Below are 24,510 nucleotides of genomic sequence, written 5' to 3'. Positions count from 1 at the left end.
GGCTTGTATTTCAAGGGTCGATGGTGCGCTCAACATTGGCCAGCAGGTTGGCAGGGCAAGGGCATCACGCGGGATCTCACTTTTCTCGAGTTTTTTCCAATAGTAGTAGCCGTGCATATCTGGACGGAGGAGTTCCGAAATCGCAGAGTGTGCTTCAGAACCGACAACCTGGCAGTGGTGAACATTCTAGCGAGGCAGTCATCCCGGTCAGAGAGGGTCTCCTCCCTCCTGCGGTCGTTCGTCCTCCGGTGCCTTGAGTACAATATAGTTTTCTCAGCCAAATTCATACCGGGGGTTAATAATGATATAGCCGATGCATTATCTCGCTTTCAGATGTCTCGCTTCTGGTCGCTGGCACCTGGAGCACAGCTGTTGCCCGAACCCTTTCCGGAGCACCTGTGGAACGTTGGAGACGCAAAGTGATTAAGGGAGTATTAGCGTCTGTCACACCCTCCACCCTCAGGTCTTACAAGAAGGCCTGGTGTGATTTCTTGGGCTTCAGGTCTGGGTCTTCGGGGGTTTCGGCTAACGCGCCTCCCACCACCGATGATGTTTTGCAATACCTTTCACACCTTGATGACCTAGGGCGCGCGCCTAAAACATTAAAAATACATGTAGCCGCCATTAGCTTCTTCGCTAAGGCCACGTTCTCCTCCGATCCATGCAGTGACTTCCTGGTCCATAGAGCTATCAAAGGCTGGGGCAGGTTACAACCCCCTAGGGTTCAGGGCCGTAAGCCAATTTCTTATGGGTTGCTCTCTCAAATATGCAAAAAAACTCCAGTCAATTTGTTGGCCCGCCTCTTTTCTGCGGCATATGCCATCGCCTTTTTTGCCGCCCTAAGAGTGGGCGAGGTCGTAGTCGAAGGTAGCGCGAATGGTGTGATGCGGGGCCTCCTTATGGAAGATGTACAGCTGTCCGAGGCGAGCATGGTGGTACGGATATGACAATCCAAAACTGATCAGGCCGGTAGGGGTGTCCTTCTAAAACTCACAGCGTCTGGGGGGCAGGACACCAGGCGGTATCTTTGCCTCAGACCACCTGGCCAGGGTCCGCTTCTGATTCACGAAGACGGGTCCCCCTTATTGAGACACCAATTCACCAGGGTACTCCGCAAAGCTATTGATGCTTGCGGTTTAGCTCCCCGGGATTATGCCGCCCACTCCTTTAGGATCGGTGCTGCCTCAACTGCCGCGCGCTTGGGCTTGCCTGCGGACAAGATTAAAGAAATGGGCCGATGGAAATCCAACGCTTATAAGGGTTATATACGTTAGTTTGCGCACCGCTACACTGAATCTACTTACCCGTTTTCTCCTTTCCTTTCGTTCTCAGCTGTTTCCGGGGGCACTGTGTGGATTTGCGGCCACAGTATAGTTCATTGGGCCCGCGTGCGGGCGGTCAGCTGCGGCCTTACCCATCATCTTGGTTTGCCTCCTGGGATACGAGTTGCCTGGTTGTCGCGACGCGGCATGCGGTGGGAAGAGCTTATGCCATTGCTGATTGACAGAGTTGCCATGTTTGGCCCTCCTGACATCCTTATCATTCACTTGGGAGAGAATGACCTGGCCAATAGGAGAAGCGGGGACTTGTTGTGGTGCATAAAAAGAGACTTGGAGGCGATCACGGCCTTGTGCCCCGGAACAATGGTGTTCTGGTCCTCCTTCTTGAAAAGAATTGTCTGGCGCGGTGCGCAGAGCTGTATGGCCACTGAAAAAACCAGGAAACTCCTGAACCGGGCGGTAGCCCGTTGGGTGCGCTTTATGAATGGCCGAGTCATTTATCATGACCGTATCCGAATCGGCGACCAAGCCATGTACCGGAATGACGGAGTTCATCTAACGGACATTGGGAATGATATCTGGTTGGACAGTGTCATTAGTAGCATTAGGGATTGGTTGCAGCTGTGAGGGTATTGGCGGCGAGCCCCTTTGCGGCTCGGGTGGCGGTTAGGCATTGGATTCATGTGTTGTGATGTGTCAAGGGCTAGGTGTGGCCATCGCCTATGCTATCTACCGTGGGTTATTCCGTTAAAGGAATCTGGCGGTCATGTATTCCGTCCGATGCCTGCTTGGCGGGAGGCCATGGCACGACCCTCGGTGACATCAGGGGTGAGCCTATAGTTGGATGAGCATCAACAGGCTCCACCTACTGTTGAATAAACCCACCACCTATAGTCATCCAATGCCTAAGCCAATACCTTTCACTGCTGTAATCAATAAAGTTGTGGCCTTTTCTTGCCCATTAACCTTATACCACGTGTCCATGTGTATTTATTTCACATAGCGGGGTCGGGCCCTCGATCCACAACCTGATTTTACAGAAAAATAGAGAAAAAAGGCTTTGCATTGATGGATCGTTTACAATAATTTTTAAATGTTCCACTTCGGCTGTTGAAAAAACGTGATCAATATAAATCTCTGACACAGATACTAAGGAAAAAATGGAACTGAATTTAAGTGGGAATTCCCAGAAGGGATTTCCTTCTTCTATAAGGAGAAAAAGTTCAAATTTATAAATGTTGATGAAACGCATAAATTTCTGAGAAGATACAAAGAGTTGGGGAAAGTAGATGAAGAAGTTGAAGCAGGAGCAGCAGGGCTGGCAGGATTGGAAGAAAAAGATAAGGACGGTAGTGAAGAAGCAGAAGAAGAGGAAGAAGAACAAGTTTAAGACTTTTCTTTTTTTCTTTTTTTCTTTTAAACAGAACACAAAATGGCATTAAAAATATGGACATGGAATGTTAATGGCGTTAACAACAAAAAGAAGAGAGAAAAAATTGGACATTTCCTTAAAAAAAAGAATTTGGACATTATTTGTTTAGAAGAAACTCACGTGGCTAGGAAACAGAGTATTGATTAATAAAAAATTAGGAAATGAATTTATTTCATCAGACAAGCAGGAAAAGAGGAGTGGTTTTGTATATAAAAAATAAATTTGAAGCTCGGCAAATTTTCAAGGATGAAGGAGGCAGAGTAACAAGTCACATGGCAGGGTGAAAAACTGATAGTCGGAGTGAATGGTAGTAAGGCCGAATTTTATAAGGATTTAGAAGAAAAATTATTTGAATTTGTGGATCAGAAAATTATAATAATGGGGGATATGAATGGAGATGGATAGGCTGAGGACAAGAGAAAAATCAAAAGAAGGGAAACTACCTAAGACATTTTTTTCTATGATTGAGAACTGTAATCTAGTGGATGTCTGGAGACTAAGACACCCATTAGAAAAACAATTTACTTATTTCTCAGAGCCAAATCAATCAATGTCAAGAATAGATCATGTTTGGGTAACCAGCGAATTAACACCAAGAGTTACAAAAATAGAAATACAACCAAAAATACTTTCGGATCATAATGCAATCAAGTGTGAGATAAAAGAAATAGAGGAAAAAACTTTCTGATGGAGATTAAATGAAAATTTATTAGAGGACCAAAAAATAAAGGAGAAAGTGCAGAAGATGTTGGAGTACTTTGTGATTAATAGTAATAAACAAACAAAAATGAATGTAGTCTGGGATGCTAGTAAAGCAGTTATGTGAGGCTTCTTCATACAGCAAAATAGTATTAGAAATTTCGAGAAAAAGGAAAGAAATATTAAAACAAATCATGGAAAATGAGAAGAAGCTAGTTAAAAACCCAAACAATGTGAAAATATATCAGAACATTAAAATTTTACAGAGTCAATTTGCAATGATTATATAAATCAAGAAGTTGAATGGAATATTAAAAGACTGAGACAGAAATTTTTTGAATATGCCAATAAATCTGGAAAATGGTTGGCATGGCAAATTAAAAAAAGGAAAGAACAGAGTGTAATTAATAAGATCACAGTGGAAGGAAAAGAAATAGATAAACCGAAAGAAATTAGGAAAGAATTTGTAAAATTTTATAGGCAATTATATAAAACAGCAGGGGAAAATGATGGAAAGAAGATAGAGGACTTCTTGAGACAGAAAGGGGTGCAACAAATTCCGACAGAAAAGAAAGACCAACTGAATGATCCAATTGAAATAGAGGAAATTAAAGCTGCTATAAAAGAATTGAAAAGCGGGAAAACACCGGGACCAGATGGATTTACAGCAAAATACTATAAAGAAATGAAACAAACCCTACTTATACCGTTGAAAGAAGTTATGAATAATATATTAAGAAAAGGAGAATTACTAGAAACATGGAAAGAGGCATATATTACATTAATACCAAAACAAGATTCGGACTTAACGCAAGTAAAGAATTATAGACCGATTTCGCTGTTAAATAATGACTATAAGTTATTCGCAAGTATACTGGCAAATAGACTGAAAAAGATTTTGAATGAGATAATTCATAAAGACCAGGCAGGTTTTTTACCTGGCAGACAGATGAAAGATAACATGAGAAATCTAATTAACGTAATAGACTATCTGACTGCCAGAAATGAAAAACAAGCGATGTTAATTTTTGTTGATGCGGAAAAGGCTTTTGATAATATATCTTGGGAATTTATGTTGAAAAATTAAGAATTAATGAATACTGGACAATCCTTCTTAAAAGGAATTAAAGCTATATATTCAGAACAAAGAGCAAAATTGATTGTGAATAATATAGTAACAGAGTATTGAGATTATGAAAGGTACAAGACAAGGGTGTCCATTATCACCACTGTTATTCATATTGGTACTGGAAGTTCTTCTAAGGACAATAAGGAAAAATGAGACAATAAAGGGAATTTCAGTCGGTCAGAAAGAGTATAAAGTGAAAGCCTTTGCAGATGACTTGGTACTAACAATAGAAAATCCAGCCACAAGTGCTAAAGAAGTATTAGAAGAGAGAGAACAGTTTGGGCAAGTGGCAGGTTTTAAATTGAACAAAAAGAAAACCAAAATTATTGTTAAAAATATGAAACGGGACCTGGTGGAAGTGTTGCAGCAACAAATTGGCATTGACGTGGTTAAAAAAGTTAAATATTTAGGAATTTGGTTAACTACTGAAAACATTTATCTTTTTCAAAATAATTATACACCGGTGTGGAATGGAATTAAAAGAGACTTGGAAATATGGGGAAGGATGAAACTGTCATTTTGGGGAAGGATCTCTGCTGTCAAAATGAATGTACTACCAAAGATGTTATTTTTGTTTCAATCAATTCCAATAATCAAAGGGGCAACAATTTTTAAAGAATGGCAAAAAAACAATTTCAAGATATATCTGGCAGGGGAAGAAGCTGAGAATACAGTATAAATTATTAACAGATGCTAAAGAAAGAGGAGGCTTCGCCCTGCCAGATTTGAAATTGTATTATGAAGCATCTTGTCTCTGTTGGTTAAAGGAATGGATGGTATTAGAAGATACAGATTTGTTAGACTTAGAAAATATCCACAACATGTTATCTTTCATATGTCTTTCAGACAGAATTCCTGCCTGGTCTTTGTGAATGTACTTAGATAAAACCTTCTTTAGCCTGTTGGCCAATATAGTTGCAAAAATTTTGTAATCCACATTGAGTAAAGAGATTGGTCTGTAATTTTTAACATTGGATTTATCTTGACCCTGTTTAGGAATCAGAGTAATATAAACTTCCTTCCAGGTTTCAGGTGCTTTGCCCCCTCGCAGAATCAAATTAGATACTTCTACCAGAGGTTGGATGAGCCAGTCTTTCAGTGTCTTATAATATTTCACTGATAGACCATCAGGTCCTGGTGTCTTCCCAAGTTGCATTGAATTTATTGCCTGTTTCACTTCCTGGTTTGTAATTAAACCTTTTAGTAGGTTCTTTTTATCCTCCGGAATCTACTGCAAACCATTAATCCTTATAAATTGCTCGATTTTTCCCATGTCCTCTTTATCTTTTTTATACAGTTGTTTATAATATTTATAAAAGCATTTTCTAATGTCTGCCGAGTTCTCTACAGATTTTCCTTCTGTTACAATGTTTGTAATAGTACTTTGTTTTTGTCTCTTCTTTAATTGCCAGGCTAATAATTTCCCACATTTATTTGCAGATTAATTTTTTTTCCTTATCTTCCATTCAATTTCTTGATTTACTAACTGTGAATATTGAACCTGTAAAGCTTTAATTTCTTTTTGTATCTGCAAATTCTTTGGGTTTCCTCTAAGCTTCTTCTTTGTCTTTTAGTTGTTCCATAATTTTATCTTTTCTCTCATTCTGTGACTTTCTCCTAATTGAGTTTTGTTGTATCAGAAACCCTCTCATTACAGCTTTGCTGGCCTCCCAAAAAACCCTTATTTCCATTCCTTGATTCATATTAAGTTCAAAATAATCCTTTAGGGTTTTTTGGGCCTTATTAACAATTGCTGTACTTCTCAACAAATCATCATTCATTTGCCATCTGAAGGAACCCTGAACAAACATTTTCAAATCCATAAAAACTGCATTATGATCCGAGCAAGTTTTAGGGCAAATTTCTGTTTTTATTACTTTAGGAACCAAGTCTCTGGATATCTATAAATAGTCTATTCTCAAATACTTGGTTTGCATCTGAAAAAAAGTGAAGTCTCTTTCCGTTGGATTTCTGATTCTCCATATATCTGACAAATCAAATTTTTCAGTTAGGTCAAAAAAAGTCTTGGGTAGTCTGCCAGAATTCGTAACCTTTGATCTCTGAGTTCTATCCATCAAAGTAGATGCGACTCCATTCAAGTCCCCCATCAATATAATTTTATAATCCATATATTCCAAAAGACTTGTTTCCAAGTTCTTAAAAAAATCCGCTTTGCCATCATTAGGTGCATAGATTCCTAATAACAGGTATTTTTCGCCTTGTGCTGTAATTTCGACTGCTATGTGTCTTCCTTCCTCATCTTTGAAAGCAAATTTTGGATTCCATTTTTCCTTAATGCAGAGAACCACTCCTCTTTTTTTTACTTTGTCAGAAGAAATAAATTCTTGGCCCAATCTTTTATTTATTAAAAATTTTCTGTGTAGTCTTGGGTTTCCTGTAAGCAAATTATATCCAAATTTTGTTTTTTCCAAAATATGGTAATTCCCCCCCCCCTTTTCGGGGTAAGTTCAAGCCATTTACGTTCCATGAATAGATTCTCAATGCCATATTGTCTACTTACAGGGACACTGCCTCCCAGCGGCTGTGAGGTTTGTAATCCAAGTTCTACCGAGTGCTTTTGCATAAATCTGTCCTTCTCCTCAAGAGTCTTTATCTTCTGCTTTCTTCCTTCAAATTTGAAAGATAGGCCCTCTGGAAATTCCCACCTAAAAAATATGTTCTTTCTCCTCAGGATGTCAGTCAGGTCCCTGTACTGTGTTCTCAGGTTCAAAAATTGCCGTGGAATTTCTTTAAAGAGCACCACCGATTTGTCAAGAATTTTAAGGCCTTTTTTATAATGATGTCCCAAAATGATATCTCTTTGTTCCTTGGTCTTAAAGACCACAATACAATCGTAAGTTATTTTGGTCTCTTTTTTAGGGCCAAATCTGTAAGCTTTCTCTACCCAATCTTCCACTTTCTCTTTTTTCGGATCCTAGAAATCCACAAAAAATCCTATCAAAGATTCTGAGTTTATCTTCTTCCAGAAAAGGGACCTCTCTCAATCTCAGATGTGATTCTTTCACAGTCAATTGGAGAAAAGCAATTGAATTTGCGTTTTCGTACTGCAAGCGTTCCAAATACTGCACTCTAACATTCTCCAGCTGTGTCAACCTTGCATCATGTGAGTTTATCTCATCTTTCATGTCGGTACTTAAATGTTCTTTTTTTTATAAATAATTTTTATTAATTTTCCGACACAAATATACAATTTTATCGAAATTTCCACAAATTTAGTTCTTTTTGGACTTCCTTCAGCTTCTCTGGCAATCATCCATATTTACCTCTCAGTTACGCATTTCTCTGATTATATTGCCATTAAACTTCCCTCCCCCTTCTATTTCTTTTTAACAATATATCTCAACTTTCAGGAAGACACAAGATTTACCCACCAGGGAAGAATGGCAGATGAAGTTGATGGACTATATGGAACTGGTGGAAATGACTGGCAGAATCCGAGACCAGGGAGAGGAGTCGGTGGAAGAAGACTGGAAAAAGTTTAAAGACTATTTACAGAAACATTGTAAAATTAATGAATGCTAGAAGAATGTTGGAATGAAGTGATATGGCTTTAGTAGAAATGTTATAAGGAATTAAGTATAAATAGATTAATAGAGTATTAAAGGAAAAATAAGGTTAAAATGTGTTAAGATAATTATAGGATAGAAAACAGGGGAAGATGGAAAGGAATTGCTGAAATAATTAATAGAAGTGGAATACAAAAAGGAAGGTGTGAGGAGGTCGTGGAAATATGTGAAAGAAAGATAAGATATTGAATTTTTTTTGATGTGTTTTTAAATTGTTTTTGTTTTGTCTTGTTAGTTTAATGTTTTAGTGTTATGTAGTGTTTTTGTATTGTAATGTACTTTTTTTTCTTTGTTTTTTTTGGTAGTGTTTAAATTGTTGTAAAAGTAATAAATATTATTTTTTTAAAAAAATATATATCTCAACTTTCACAGTGCTTCTTGGAACCCCGCCCGCATTGTTTGCACATCACATATTCTTTTCAGATATTCAACAAATTTCCCCCAGTCCTCGATGAACTTTTGGTCTCGAAGATACCTAATTTTCCCGGTTAGTCTGTCCAGTTCTGAATAGTCTGTCAGCTTCAGTCTCCATTCTTCTATCGTTGGTATTTCCTCTTGTTTCCATTTCTGGGCCAGTAGAATTCTTGCTGCTGTAACTGCATATTGAAAAAGTTTACAGTCCTTTTTCCTTATTTCATTCCCTGTAATTCCTAAAAGAAAGGTCTCTGGTTTCTTTACAAATGTATATTTTAACATCTTTTTCATTTCATTGTAGATCATCTCCCAGAAACCCTTCACTTTCTTACACTCCCACCACATGTGATAAAACGTACCTTCTTTTTCTTTGCATTTCCAACACTTATTGCACGTCTTATACATTTTTGCTAATTTTACCGGTGTAATATACCATCTGTAAAACATTTTCATAACATTTTCTTTTAATACCGTACAAGCAGTAAATCTTAAATTCTCTTTCCAGTTTTTCCCAATCCTCAAACTGTATATTGTAACCAAAATCTCTGGCCCATTGTATCATTACCGATTTGACTTCTTCATCTTTTGTATTCCATTCCAACAATATTTTATACATTTTTGACAAAATTTTACAATTATTATTTATCACATCTGTCTGGAACTTTGAATCTTTTTCTGCATAACCACTTTCTTTAATGTCCTTTTTAAACATTTCATTAACCTGAAAATAATGCAACCAATCATATACATGTTCTTTGACTTGTTCATATGGCTTTAATTTCCATTTTCCTCCTTCTTTGGTTATCAATTCACCATATGTAATCCAATTACCTCTCATATTTATTTTCTTTACACTCATAACCTCTAGTGGAGACAACCAGTGTGGAACTTTTGGTTCTAATAGGTTTTTATACCTATCCCATATTTCAATTAATGAGCTCCGGAATATGTGGTTCCCCAAACCTTTATGAATTTTCTTCTTTTCACACCATAGATACGCGTGCCATCCAAATCTGTTATCAAATCCTTCTAAATCTAATAACTCTTTGTTCTCTAATTTTATCCATTCTCTCAACCAGCAAAGACATGCTGCTTCGTAGTACAGTTTCAAGTCCGGCAGGGCGAAGCCTCCTCTTTCCTTTACATCCGTTAATAACTTAAATTTAATTCTCGGCTTATTGCCCTGCCAGATGTACCTTGAAAGCACTCTTTGCCACTCTTTAAAAATTGCTACCCCCTTTAATATGGGGATAGTTTGAAACAAAAATAACATCTTTGGAAGGACACTCATTTTTATCGTAGATATTCTACCCCAGAAAGATAACTTCATTCTTCCCCACACCTCTAGATCTTTCCTTATTCCATTCCAGACCGGTATATAGTTGTTCTGAAGCAAGTCAATATTTTTTGGGAGTTATCCAAATTCCTAAATATTTAACCTTTTTCACCACCTCTATCTCTGTTCTTTGTTGCATTATTTCTATTATACTTTGATCCATATTTTTTGTAATTATTTTGGTTTTCTTCTTATTTAGTCTGAACCCTGCCACACTTCCAAATTTCTCAATCTCATCCAAGACTTCTTTTACACTTTCTAATGGTTCTTCAATCGTAATTACCAGATCATCTGCAAAGGCTTTTACTTTATATTCATTCTGACCAACTGTTACCCCTTTTATTAATTCATTTTGTCTCATTGACCTCAAGAAAACCTCCAGGACCATTATAAATAGTAATGGTGAAAGTGGACATCCCTGTCTAGTTCCTTTTGTTATTTTTATATCTTCTGTAGTCACATTGTTTACAATTAACTTTGCTTTTTGCTCTGTATAAATTGCCTTTATCCCATTAAAGAACTCAGTCCCCACATCCATAAACTCTAAATTCTTCAACATAAAATCCCAAGCAATATTATTGAAGGCCTTTTCTGCATCAACAAACATTAATATAGCTTGTTTCTCATTCCTAGCAGTCAGATATTCCAAAATATTAATTACATTTCTTATATTGTCTTTCATCTGCCTGCCTGGAAGGAAACCTGCTTGATCTTTATGAATGATTTCTTGCAGTATTTTTTTCAGTCTATTCGCTAAAATCCCTGCAAATATTTTATAGTCTGTATTGAGCAGTGAAATAGGCCTATAGTTTTTAACTTGTGTTAAATCTGAGTCTTGTTTAGGGATAAGTGTAATGAATGCTTCTTTCCAAGTTTCTGGGATGTCTCTTTCCTTTAAAATATTGTTCATAACTTCTTTTAGTGGTGGCATTAAAACCTCTCTCATTTCTTTATAGTAGCCTGCTGTAAATCCATCTGGTCCTGGGGCTTTCCCTCTTTTCAGTTCCTTTATGGCTTCTTTTATCTCCTCATTTCCTATTGGGGCATTCAGTTGGTCTTTCCTTTCTGTTGGGATCTTTTGCACCTTTTTTTCTTTCAAAAATCGTTCTATTTTCCTCATATTATTTCTTTCTCTGTTTCTATATAATTGTCTATAAAAGTCCACAAATCCTTTTCTGATTCCCTTCGGATTATCAATCTCTTCTCCATTTACAGTGATTTTATTGATCGTATTTTGCTCCTTTCTCTTTTTAATTTGCCACGCAAGCCATTTGCCAGATTTGTTCGCAAATTCAAATTTTTTTTGTCTTAGGCTTTTGATGTTCATTTCTATTTCTTTATTTATAATCATTGCAAATTGTGTTTGCAAAGTCTTCATCTCCTGTTTTATTTTTGAATTATTTGGTTTTTTAATAAGTTTTTGTTCATTGTCCATTATCTGCTTTAAAATTTCTTTTCCGCCTTTTTCTCTGTTCTTATTCTTCAGTGAATTCTGTTGAATAAAAAAACCTCTCAACACTGCCTTGCTTGCATCCCATACTACACTCATCTTCATACCTTTGTTACTGTTATACACAAAGTACTCAGTTAATTTCCTTCGTGCTTTTTCTATATTTTTTTGATCATCTAAGAGGCAATCATTAATTCTCCATCTAAAAGTTCTTTCCTCAAATCCTTTCAGTTCCATTTTTATTGGATTGTGATCCGAGATTGTTCTTGGTTGAATCTCAATTTGTAGAATTCTTGGAGTCAATTCGTTCGAAACCCATATTTGATCTATTCTTGACATTGACTGATTTGGTTCAGAGAAATAAGTGAACTGTTTGTCCAATGGGTGTCTGAGTCTCCAAATATCTATCAAATTATGGTTTTTAACCATTGAAAAAAAGGACTTAGGTAGTTTTCCTTCTTTGCTTGTTCCGTCTCTTAGTCTATCCATCTCCAATGAAACCACAGCATTCATATCTCCCATTACTATAATTTTCTGATCCATATATTCAAATAGTTTTTCTTCTAGCATTTTGTAAAAATCAGTCTTATTTCCATTAGGTGCATAGATCCCGACAATTATCAAAGTTTCGCCCTGCCATTTGATCCGTATTGCTATAATTCTTCCTTCTTCATCTTTGAAGATTTGTTGTGCTTCAATTTTACTTTGGATGTATAAAACCACCCCTCTTTTTTTCTTTTTATCTGAAGATATAAATTCGTTTCCTAATCTTTTGTTAATCAAGATTTTCCTGTGTTTCTTTGCGACATGTGTCTCTTGTAAACATATAATGTCCAGTTTTTTCTTTTTTAAGAATTGTTCGATTTTATTCCGTTTTTTCCCCTCATTCATCCCATTAATATTCCAATTCCATAGTTTTAGTGCCATATTGATTTTCTTCTCCTTTAACTTCTTCAACTTCCTCTTCTTCTGCTTTTAGTTCCTTATACCTTCTCAGAAATTTTCCTGTTTCTTCTGGACTTGTCAATCTGCGCTTTTTAGTTTTGGAGAAAAATGAAATTCCCTCCGGAAATTCCCACCTGAATTCAATGTTGTTCTTCTTAAGTACCTGCACCAATGGTTTATATGGGTCTCTTCGTTTCAATAGTCTTATTGGTATGTCTTTAAAAATGATTATGTAACTTCCATCTATATATAGTCTTTTCTCTCTATTCTTCTGTAATATCAAATTTCTCATTTCTCTATCCTTAAAAGTGATTAAGCAATCTCCTGGAAATTTTCTTGTTTTAGATGTTCTTACTCTCATTCTAAAAGCATTTTGTACTGTTTTAGCTACCTCTTCTATTGGTAACTCCATCCATTGGGCTAATTCCGATGTCAATCTTTCTTTGATGTTTTCATTCTGTATCTCCGGGACGGCTCTCAACCTCAGATTAATTTCCCTCTGTCGGGAGGGGCCAAGATGGCGACGAAGTAAGACGCGCTTGCCGGAGCTCCCCTTTCCAGTTCATGCTGTAAGTTACTCCGCTCCTATTTTTCTCTGGAAGTTGGCACAATAATGTTTTGATGATAACGCCAGGAACTCACCCTGTGGAAGTTTGCAAGTCAGCGCCATAAATCTCCTTAACGAGCTTCACTAACAGCCTGATTAGCTGTAACTTGGGCAGCCACCGGCCGCGCTTCCCTGGCCTTCCACCAGCTCTTGCTTGGCCTTTGAAGGACTCTTAGATAACCGAGCCGCTCAAGGGGTTTAGCATGACGAACCTAAAACGTGGTCGTACCTCTTCTGTGGAAGACCTTTCCTTTAATGCCTCAGAACCTATGTCTAAGGTTTTGAAGCCTACTGGGCTGGATTCACCACCTAAGACCTCAGAGCCTTCTATCTCATCATTGGAGGAGTTTTTCTGCAATCTTGTGCCTCCCTCGCCTGTTACCTCCAAGCAGTTAGATTGCCTACATGATCCTGCAATGACTCCAAACAACCTTTAAAACACCTCCAAGCAGGTAGACTGTCCATATGACCCCGCAACGACTTCAAATACTCCCTTGCCAGGAGACAAATCGCTGCTGGATATAACCTCCAGCCCAGATGGCCTCTCTCCCCACCCCGACCCTCATTGTAAATCTTTATGTGATATAGTACAATCAGTGGAGCTGAGGACTTTGCAGAATTATTGCCTGCACTTGGCTGACGAAATAAAGGTGCTATCAGCTTCCATCAATATGTTAGAGGGAAAACTAAATGCCTTCACCAAAACTTCTGCCTCGATTTTGAATCCGCCATTAAATCATCAGGGACCTGATAATCATGAGGCACAGAGCCTAAGTAGGGGGCAGCAGCTAGTAAGCCTCCAACTCACCCCTAACAATATATGCTTGAACATCGCTCACTCCTGCTTCCCCTACTATGCCTGGAGAAATTGTAAAGCTGCTGTGATCTCATTGCGAATGTTGACCAGGTCCTACTTGGCCCAGGGTGATCTCCTATCATTAGAATGGCTGCCAGAGACTCCAAAATTTAAGCGCTTGTTGCTCAAGTTCGACTCTCCCAGGCTTCCTGCACTTTTGAGCAAACTTCAAAATCGCCTCAACTGGTATGGAATCTTCCCACAAAGATGCTTCTTTAACAACTGTAGGGGCATTATTGGGAAAATCCCAAACTCAGCAAATTTGGTTAGCCAGCCTACAAGGAGGATTGAGGATTATGACCGGAATTCGCAGCAACGGACCCTTCCTATGAACCCCTCCCTATGATTTACTAGCCGACCATCCCACCGGCAAGAAGGGACTGCCTTAAGGGGTAGAGCTTTGACGGGTCCAGCCTTGGCCATTATAGATGCTCCTAAAGATTGGCAGACACAAGCCCATGTGCAGCGATAACGATCTCCAATCCTCAAAATGGCTGCACTCCTTGTGCTGATACCATGACGATGCAAGAGACACTGGGAGATCCAGCAGCCCTCTGGACAAACACTGAGGCAGTGGCAAGGCTAAACAAGCTACTGGAAGCTAACCGAAAAGGATGTCTTTCTTCTGTCTTACATAGTGCTTTCCCATCAACAAGCCTCGATCCTCAAGGCACGACTCCTGCAACTACAGAGCATACGGCAAACGACGAGTCTATGGACTTGTCGGCTAGTAACACCCCCTCGTATCAAGATTCTCTCTTACAGCGATCTATAAATCCGCCCCAGCCACTGGCTGCTCCTGTGACATGTGACAACTTGAACCTGAAATGCAAACAATCAAAAATCACTGCCTTTTTTCACCCTACTGCCCCTTCACGCAGCGTGCACCCCCATTTGGATTTTCCAGGATTAACCACGCAAGAGAAATCATGACTTGAGGGAAACACAAAGCGGCCTCTTACACTACTATCATGGAATGTGGCTGGTATTAAATCCAAACTGACAGATCCATCATTTGTCGCCTATATAAATGGCAGCCACATCCTTCTATTCCAAGAGTCATGGGCCTGTGAGGACTTCTATCTAACAGGATACATGGGCTTCTACCTGAATGCCACACAGAACTCGTTATCACATGGTAGACCGCAAGGAGGCTTGGCTACTTTTGTTTCCTTAGCCATAAATCTTCAGGCCGAAAAAATCGACATCCAGTCGTCACTCATGCTGATTATAAAGTTGATTATAAACAGCAGAGGAAACAATAGTAGTGATCAATATCTACTTATGTCCAATTTATAAGAGAAATTTGGTTGATCTGAGATGGCAGGAAATCCAAGTGACATTGGAAACGCTTTTCGATAAATACCCCGAAGCCACTTTTCTGTTGGCGGGAGATTTTAATGGACGCCTGTCACATACTGACCAAATCTTATTCTCTAAATTTAACAAGTACCCTTCTTCACCTCTTATGACTACAGATCTTTTACCAAGGAAATTCAAAGATAACATAGCCACTTACGCAGGTTTCAAATGCAGGCAAACCTTGCTGGCCCTCAATTTCCTTCTGCTAAATGGGGCAGTCAGCTCGGACTACCCTGCCGAATTCACCTATTGGTCAGGTTCACGTGCATCCACTATTGATTTTGTATGGATATCTCCCGACCTTACCCCCAAAATATCCAGCTTTAAGGTGGCTACAAGATTGGAGAGTGATCACTTCCCTCTAGAAATTTCCTTGACTCTGGCTGACGAACTTGATAGGCACTCCTTTGTGCACCTATCAAATGATCATCTGGAGATAAGACCTACAGCCCTTAAATGGACCTCCAACTCGGCCCAGCAGTTGAACGAACTTCTCTGGTCTGATCAGCTCCAAATAAAAAGGGCTTCCCTTATGCAGGCGGATGAGCCTCTACCAATATATGACGATTTAGTAGAACTTCTAAAACCAACACTAGCTCGGTCCCCCACAAAGCATGGTAAACAGTTTTTCCACAAAAAATGGTTCGATGAGGAATGCAAAAACTTCAAGAATCATCTGTATAATGAATGGTTGGCATATAGAGCAGCAAATGACCCCATGCCAAATAACCGCCTTATCACCCTCAGGAGAAGTTACAAAGCCCTACTAAAGGAAAAGAAGCTCGAGGCAGAAAGAAACAATTGGAACAACCTTTTGATAGCTGCAGAGAATAGAAATCCAGCCTCTTTTTGGCAGTTAATTTCCAGATACCTGGGTAGGCCGCTTGCAAGAATAGAACCCCACATCTCAGCGGACACTTGGGAAAGATACTTCGCCGATCTGTATGCAGCCCATGATGCCTGCGGAGATACGGTGGAGCCGGAAGCACTGCCCGATTGGGACCCAGTTACATGCCCTGAAGTTGAAACTCTCATAGATCGATTTAAAGCAGGCAAGGCCCCCGGTGATGACCTTATATCCATTGATGCCATCAAAGCAAATAAAGATTGGTGGATCCCACTTTTAGCAGCACTTTACATGCATATAAACAAAACAGCAAAATTTCCCTCAAGCTGGAGCTCTGCGTTGATTGTATTAATACATAAGAAAGGCCCACGTACAGAGCCGAGCAACTTTAGGCCAATCAGCTTGCTAAATGTCATTGGGAAGATTTACTCGGGGTACCTGCTAAACAAACTATCGAAATGGATGGAGGACGACAATATCATTGCCGATGAACAGGCGGGCTTTCACCCTGGAAGATCTATCACAGACCAAATATTAACCTTGAATCACCTGGCGGAAAAGTATGCCGGCAAAGCCCCAAAGGTTCTTCATGTGGCTTTTATTGACCTTAAGCAGGCATTTGATCGAATCTCTAGAAAGCAGCTATGGACAAAACTGGCTGCTACAAAGATCGATCGTCGTCTCCTTCATCTGATTATCAGCCTCCATACAACACCTTTCTGAGAATCAGGCTAGACAATAAAGGCCTAGTCTCCAACCCTGTTACCACCACTAGAGGGGTAAGACAGGGTTGTCTATTGGCCCCAGCATTGTTTAGCTTTTACATTAACTCACTGGTGACTCACATGGCCAATGATGCTTTCCACCCCCCCAAATTAGCAGGCCGATCTCTGAATGTTCTTCTGTATGCGGATGACGCCGCACTTCTTGCCAGATCCCCTATTGGACTGAGGAGAATGTTGCAAGCTCTATATGAATACTGTGATCAGCATGAGCTCCAACCCAACTATGCTAAGACCAAGATCATGGTCTTCTCTGCCCTACCGAGACTCCATCGATGGTCGATGAACGGGATCCCCCTAGAGCAGGTTAACTGCTTTAAATATCTGGGACAAGTAATACGGTCAAATAGGTCTTTTCTGCCCATAGAGACTATATAACAACTAATGCATCTAAAGCAGCCATCCAGATTAGATCTCTATATGCTAAGAATCAGGCTTAATCAGTGAAGATAGCTTTGAGACTCTTTCAAATGAAAGTCCTCCCCCTTCTTTTGGTGGGCATCTCTTTAGGCTCCCGCAGGGATTTTTTGAAACTGGATTCTATCCAAACGCGATTCCTTAGAGCCATTCTTAGGATTCCCCCTCGGTAGCGGGTGCGGTTATGAGATTAGAGGTCGGCTGGCAAGCTCTATGGTATGTGGCCTTGAAGACGAAGCTCTGGTTATGGCTCAAGCTTTGTTTTAAACCAGTGGGTATTGCCCCCTTGATATTGAGGGACGACTTCCAATCATCGTGGGAAAGGGAGGTCATTAACGAGGTTCAATCCTGCGGATTGTCTCACCTTTACTTTGAGTCTATGACGTACAATCAAGCTAGAGCTGTGATCTCCCGGAGACTGAGTGACATTGCCAGACAAGAGGACATAGCCCAGGTAAAACCAGGGATGTTCCTAGGGGACCAGATTTATCGGACCATACCAGCCCCCTACCTTGCAGAAATCCACTATGTGGAATACCGCAGACTTCTTACAGCGGCTAGATTAAATGTCCTTGACTCTGCGATATTGTGGGGAAGGTACCATACTCCCAGAGAACCTGTCATTGTGCCATGGGTGTGGTTGAGTCCACCGAACACATTCTCTTGACTTGCCCTTCTTATGCAGAGCTTAGACAAAATTTTATAGACCCACTCCTATGTCAATTTAGCTTCCTACCCGGAGAAAACCAGGTTTTACACTTGCTGAATAATGTCACTAGAGCTATACCTTCCTTGGTGGCCAAATTTCTTTTTTTAGCTTTTAAGCGTCGCAAGACTATAATTGACTGTATTGATATGGGGCTATCTGTTTAGCCCATTTTAGTGTTGGCTAAGTTCTAAAATCTTCCTGGATGTTTTAACTGTGTATTGACAAATGTTTTTTTTTTCTTCTGACTGACGGTTGAATAAAAAAGGTTGTTGTTGTTGTCCAGCAGCACCTTAAAGACCAACTAAGTTTGTTCTTGGTATAAGCTTTCGTGTGCATGCACACTTAACAAACTTAGTTGGTCTCTAAGGTGCTACTGGACAATTTATTTATTATTTTATATACTTTAACAAAAAGCAAATTCATATGTTCTTTCCCCCCCTCAATGATTTTTATTAGTTTTCTTTTCTCAAAACAAGTATCAAATATCATTACTAAACATACCTTTTCCACCCCCCACCCCCCGCTCTGTTGACTTCCCTCAACTACCATTTCTGGTATATTACATCCAATGATACATTCTGCTGTTTGAATGCAATGTACTTGTAAAGGTTGTTGGGGGTTGCTTGTGCGTAAAGGGTGCTACTATTCTAGGCAACGTAGCCTGGCTAAACCTTTCCCTGGCTGGACAGCCCTTTCTCTATGGCTGTGTCAGTCGCTGGCAGAATCAGTTAGTGGGCGTTTCCTGAATTTCTTCCAGCATAGAAACTCTTTGACCCCAAGTCTCCTCCTAGCCTCCCTGCGTGGAAGTCTCCTGCGCAGAGTGGGCGTGCCCAACGGAGGTCCTGTGCTCTCCTCGCTGGTCTCTGTGGAAGAGTCTTGGAGCCCTCTCTCCGCAGTTCCCCCTTGCTTCCTGGTGTCACTCCTGTTTCCTTCCTCAAAGGAAGTGTTCTCTCTCCCCCTGCTGGTCCCTTCTCCTGCATCGTTGGGGAGCCTTACCTCCACTCTAGGCTCCGATGGCAGTTCCCTGACAGTACTTCTTGTTCTCTGTAACTAAACTTGTAAATGCTCATTTAAATCCTGCCAGCGAGACCATTTCTTTTTGCTGTTTCTGCAAATATATCGTAAAAGGTTCCCATTCTTTTTCAAAGTCACTATTGCCCCTTTCACGCAACTTGTCCATTAACTTTGCTAACTCTGCATAGTTCGCCAACTTCTCCAGTCTTCCAATTTTGAGCTATTAAAATTCTTGCAGCTGTCGTAGTGTACATGAATAATGTCTTTTTTTTTTTCCTTCGGCAGATCCTGTCCTAAAATACCTAACTGTAGATCTTCTTTCCTCCCCCCCCCTTCCCATGCCTTATTGTCCATAATTGCATCGGTACATCAAAGATATATCTTCATTATTGCCCGTCAATCAAACTTGTCGAAAATAAGAATCCAACAAAAGAATGTTTCCACATTGGAAAAGTGACCATGCTCCTTCTAGGACAAGATGGATTCCAAAACCAGTTGAATATGCGGAGTTATTGGACAATTTGTCAGGGAAAAATGAAAAATAAACCAAAACGTGTGTTCATTTCTTTAAAAAAAAAAATAATAATTTTTATTAACAGGCCAATCACATCACATTATCCAAATCACATTAGTTCCAAATTATACAGCCAAATTTTAAATTTTGTTGGGGGTACCCATACATCAAGCTCCGCACGAGTCCAAAACTCCGAACGAGTCCAAACATCACTTATATTACTGCTTTAATTAGACAGTTCTATCCAGTTCAATCCAGATAGTCCTTTACTACTTTCTTTTTCTTCTTGTTGTTATCGTATATTCCTTTCTTTGCGATCTCTGATAATTTTCACAAGCAGATTAGCAGGCACCCTCTGTGTGGGTTTTGTACTCTTCAAAGATCATATCGCACAGGGACAGCCTCTGTTCAACGCTTCCATTAAAAAAATAATAATAATCTTCGGTCTGTCCTTTACTTTTCTCAGGCTTGCCAAATAAATCAAATGAGTCAGGAGGCTCTGTCAGGTCAAGCTTGCGTTCCGACATTCCTTCTCTTTCAAATGATCCTGATTCTCCTCCCCCTGTCCTTCAAAACAAACGCTGGAATTTTTACCAGTGTTTTTCCTTTTTTTAAAATAAATATTTTTTATTCATTTTCCAAACAAGTTTTATACAGTCAACAAATTATTTTACACTTATGCTTCAATTTTTGACTTCCCTCAGTTTCTCTGTCAATCTTTCGAAAAATTTCTATTTATTGACGCATTTCTAAACATGATATTGCCTTTCCCCACTCCTTTTCCTCTTACTCTCTTTTTTGCAGTATTTCTTACTATTTCACAGAGTCTCTTCAAAACCAACAAGCATTGTCTGTGTATCACATATATTTTTCAGATATTCTGTAAATTTCCCCCAGTCCTCGATAAACTTTTGGTCTTTCTGGTATCGAATCTTCACAGTCAATTTGTCCAATTCTGCATATTCGGTCAATTTCCTTCTCCATTCTTCCACTGTTGGAATTTCTTCCTGTTTCCATCTTTGGGCCAGAAGTATCCTTGCGGCAGTCACTGTATATTGAAACAGTTTACAGTCTCTCTTATTGATTTCGTTTCCTACCATTCCTAATAGAAAGGCTTCTGGTTTTTTAACGAACGTATATTTCAACATCTTTTTCAATTCATTGTATATCATTTCCCAGAAGTCTTTCACCTTTTTACACTCCCACCACATATGATAGAAAGTACCTTCTTTTTCTTTACATTTCCAACACTTATTGCATGTTTTATACATTTTGGCCAGTTTAACTGGCGTTATATACCATCTGTAAAACATTTTCATTACATTTTCTTTCAACGCAGTACATGCCGTAAATTTTAGCCTTTCATTCCATAATTTCATCCAATCATCATACTGTATATTGTAACCAAAGTCTCTTGCCCACTGTATCATTACTACTTTTACCTCTTCATCTTTCGTATGCCACTCCAGCAACACTTTATACATTTTAGACAGGTTTTTATACTTATTAGTCAATACCTCCACTTGGAATTTTGATTCTTTACCTTCATACCCACACATTTTACAATCTTTTTTGAACATTTCATTAATCTGAAAGTAGTGTAATCAGTCGTAAACAAATTTACCAGTGTTTTTCCAGCCTCTTACAGTCCCAGCCTCTCTTCCGTTGGCTAGTAAATTTCCACTTCCTTTTCAAGCTAACTATCTCCGAAGTAGCTGAAAAAACTGATGTCTCGTTGCTTAGCAACTGGACATTGCAGGCTTGAGCAACAAACCTTATCAGTCCTAGGAATGCGAAGAATGTGGCTCTCTCTCAGTGGTGTTTTTTTATCCAAAAAGCAGCTTTTGTGAACCAGAGAAGAATCAATCTGCGTTCACTCTTTTAGCCCATAATTCAGCATACCTTAGGGGTTCCGTTGCTCCTGGCTTATCAGCAAAAACGTCTGCTTTGGTGCTCAGCCGTCTTTTGTAGCTTCCATCCTCACGCTACCATATCTTCCTTTATCTCCTTGCAGAGGATGAAGTACGATCCATCAACCTCTTCTGCTGCTTTCATGGATCGAAACCATCGGCCCCATGCTACTAGATGTCGGAAATCAAGCCTTTATCAGGAGAAACTGGCAACTCTCCCAGGCACCCGGCTTGGTCTCCTGTTGACCTCCCTGTCTGCTTTCCCGGCAAGATCCAGGCTAGGTCGCAATAGGCGATCCTTCTCAGCGTGAGAAGAACACCCCCCCTCTTTCCTGCCCCCCCCCCCCGGCAGGGGAAAGAGATAGACAAAAACGTATTGTCAGGGAACTGACATCAGAGCGAGAAGCGGAGGCAGGGCTCCCGAGCGATGCCGGAGAGGGGACCAGCAGGGGGGAAGGAATTCAGGGTAACACCAATAGAGAAGAGAGGGAGATGGAGGAATTGGAGACAGGGCTCCAAGACCCTTCACCCGAAACTAGTGGAGAGAGCGCTGGCACGCCCCAGCCTTCCCCTTACTTGCGCAGACGCGTTCCGCGCAGGGAACATAGGAGGAGACTTGGGGTCAAACAGCTTTTATGCTGGAAGAGGTTCAAGAAACGCCCACTGACGGATTCTGCAAGGGACTAACAGGTCACGGAGGGCGAGCTCTGACCCTAAGCATGGTTGGGCAAGCAAGCTAACTACATCTAAGGCCATTTACGCACAAGTAACCCCTCACAACCATTACAGCAATCCGTCAGTCATTGACGTTATTTGTGCGCAAGCAGGAGAAACATGAGCCAGACTGGAGGCACCGGGGCAGCGGAGCAAGCTGTGGGGGTGCAGGACCTGGTGAAGAGGAACCAGGAGCTGGAACGGCATGTAGCCCTGCTGACGGCGCGGCTGGATGAGAGGCGCACCCAGGACGCGCAGGTTAGACCCACCCCAGTGGGAAAGAAGGTGCCCGGACTGGTACACAAATTTGGGGGGAAGCCCCAGGAATATAATGGATTCCGAACAGAAATTGAGTACGCTTTGGAGCTGCAGCATGATGACTTTGCTGACGAGGCAGCGAGGGTGGCGTATATCGTGGGGCACCTTGAGGGCAGCGCGAGGGAATGGGTTCGACCCCTTATGGCCATGCAGAACCCCGCCATGAGGGATGTCTGGAAGTTTTTTCAGGCTATGGACGCAATGTATGCAAGCCAATTGGGGGAGAGTGTAACCCAGAGGGAGCTGATGAGATGCAAGCAGGGGGATCTTTCCATTAGAGACTATTGGTCCTGCTTTGCGATGCTAATACACCGGCTCGAATGGGATCTGGATAGCCCGCCCATACGGATGCTGTTTGAGGAGGGGTTGTCCCCAACCGTTAAAGATGAGCTCTCCCGCGCGCCCCGCGCGCAGTCTATGGATGAACTGACTAAAGCTGTGCTTGCGATAGGCGCTCGGCAGGAAGCGCGCGCTTTGGAAAGGCGGGAAGGGAGAGGAGAGCGCCACCCTGACTACCGCATTCCTGAGATGCCAAAGCAGCCTCCCGATGACATGGTGCCAATGGAAATCGATGGAGCGCGGGCGCGCGAGGTTTCGAGCGCCAACCAAGGAGTCAAAAGGGAGGGAAAGGCTGGGAAAAGCACCAAGAAGTGTTTCCTCTGCCAACGGCCAGGACACTTTGCTAGGGTCTGTCCACAAAGGAAGGCTTGGCAAGGGATGGTGGGAGCCGCTGGAAGCGAGGAGGAGGGCGCAGAGGAAAAGGTGCAGGGAAACGCCAGCGCTTGACTGCCCACAGGGGGGTGCAGCAGCCAAGCGAACAACTAACGGAAGTGCCCCAACCAGACCCACCCAAGGCTTCTATAGCGATAGAGGTGGTGCTAGAACTCCCAAATGGACACCCAGTCAAGGTGAAGGCAATGCTGGACTCAGGCAGCTCCTGTAATTTTTTTAGTAAGGAGTTTGCACTGGAGCACCAACTACACCTGGTGCCACTTGATTTCCCACTCCAAGTGACCACGATAGATGGCAGGGAGCTGCTGGGGGGGGAGGTGACACATCAAACCCCACCAATGAGAATGCGGGTGTCCAGGCACACTGAAACCATTGCCTTTCATGTGGCCACACTGGCGGGACCACCGATAATACTGGGCATGAGCTGGCTAGTGCTACATGATCCAGTGGTGGCTTGGCATCAACGGACAGTCACCTTCGGGTCAGCACACTGTTTGGAACACTGTCTAGGGGGGGAGAAGCCCAGGGTGAAGTTGGCCAGAGTAGCAGCAACTACACTGAAGCAGAGAGCAGAGGTGCCGCCACAGTACGCGGACTTACAGGAGGTCTTCAGCGAGAAGGAAGCGGACAGGCTGCCTCCTCATAGGCCCTTCGACTGCCAAATCAACCTACTCCCGGGGGCGCAGCTGCCAGTGGGTAAGCTGTATGCCATGTCGGACCGAGAGATGCAGGAGTTGCGAGACTTTATTGACAAAAACCTAAAGAGGGGTTTTATAAGGGAATCGAAGGCAGTGGGGGGCAGCCCTGTGTTTTTTGTGGAAAAGGAAAACACGGACCAGATGAGGCTGGTCGTAGACTTTAGAAAATTGAACCTCGTATCGGAACCCGTGACCTTCCCAATGCCCAGAATTGATGATATTCTAACCAGGGTAAGGAAGGGTAAGATCTTTACCAAGCTGGACCTCCGGGGAGCATACAATCTGATTAGAATGAGGGAGGGGGACGAATGGAAAACCACCATGTTCACCCCCCCTAGGGGCCTTTGAGTACTTAGTCATGCCATTTGGATTACAGTCGGGCTCGGCCTGTTTTCAAAGCTTCATGCACCATGTGCTGGGTCCCCTGCTGTACAAAAACTGCGTAGCATTTCTGGACGACGTCCTGATCTATTCAGACAATGAAAAACAGCATGTCCAGGACGTCAGGGAAGTGCTGAAGCGACTACAAGAGCACCAGTTGTGGGTCAAGCTGGAAAAGTGCCAGTTTCACGCCAGAGAAGTGGAATTTCTGGGATACAGGTTGTCGGACAGAGGCCTAGCCATGGACCCCGGCAAGGTGCAGGCGGTGCTGGAATGGAAGGCCCCCAAAACCCGGAAAGATGTGCAGAGGTTCCTCGGGTTCAGCAACTTCTACCGGAAGTTCATCAGGAACTTCGCCGACTTGACCGCACCCATCA

Source organism: Podarcis muralis, chromosome W, assembly GCF_964188315.1.
Source record: "Podarcis muralis chromosome W, rPodMur119.hap1.1, whole genome shotgun sequence".
Lineage (NCBI taxonomy): Eukaryota > Metazoa > Chordata > Lepidosauria > Squamata > Lacertidae > Podarcis > Podarcis muralis.
Note: the sequence above shows the minus strand (reverse complement) of the source record.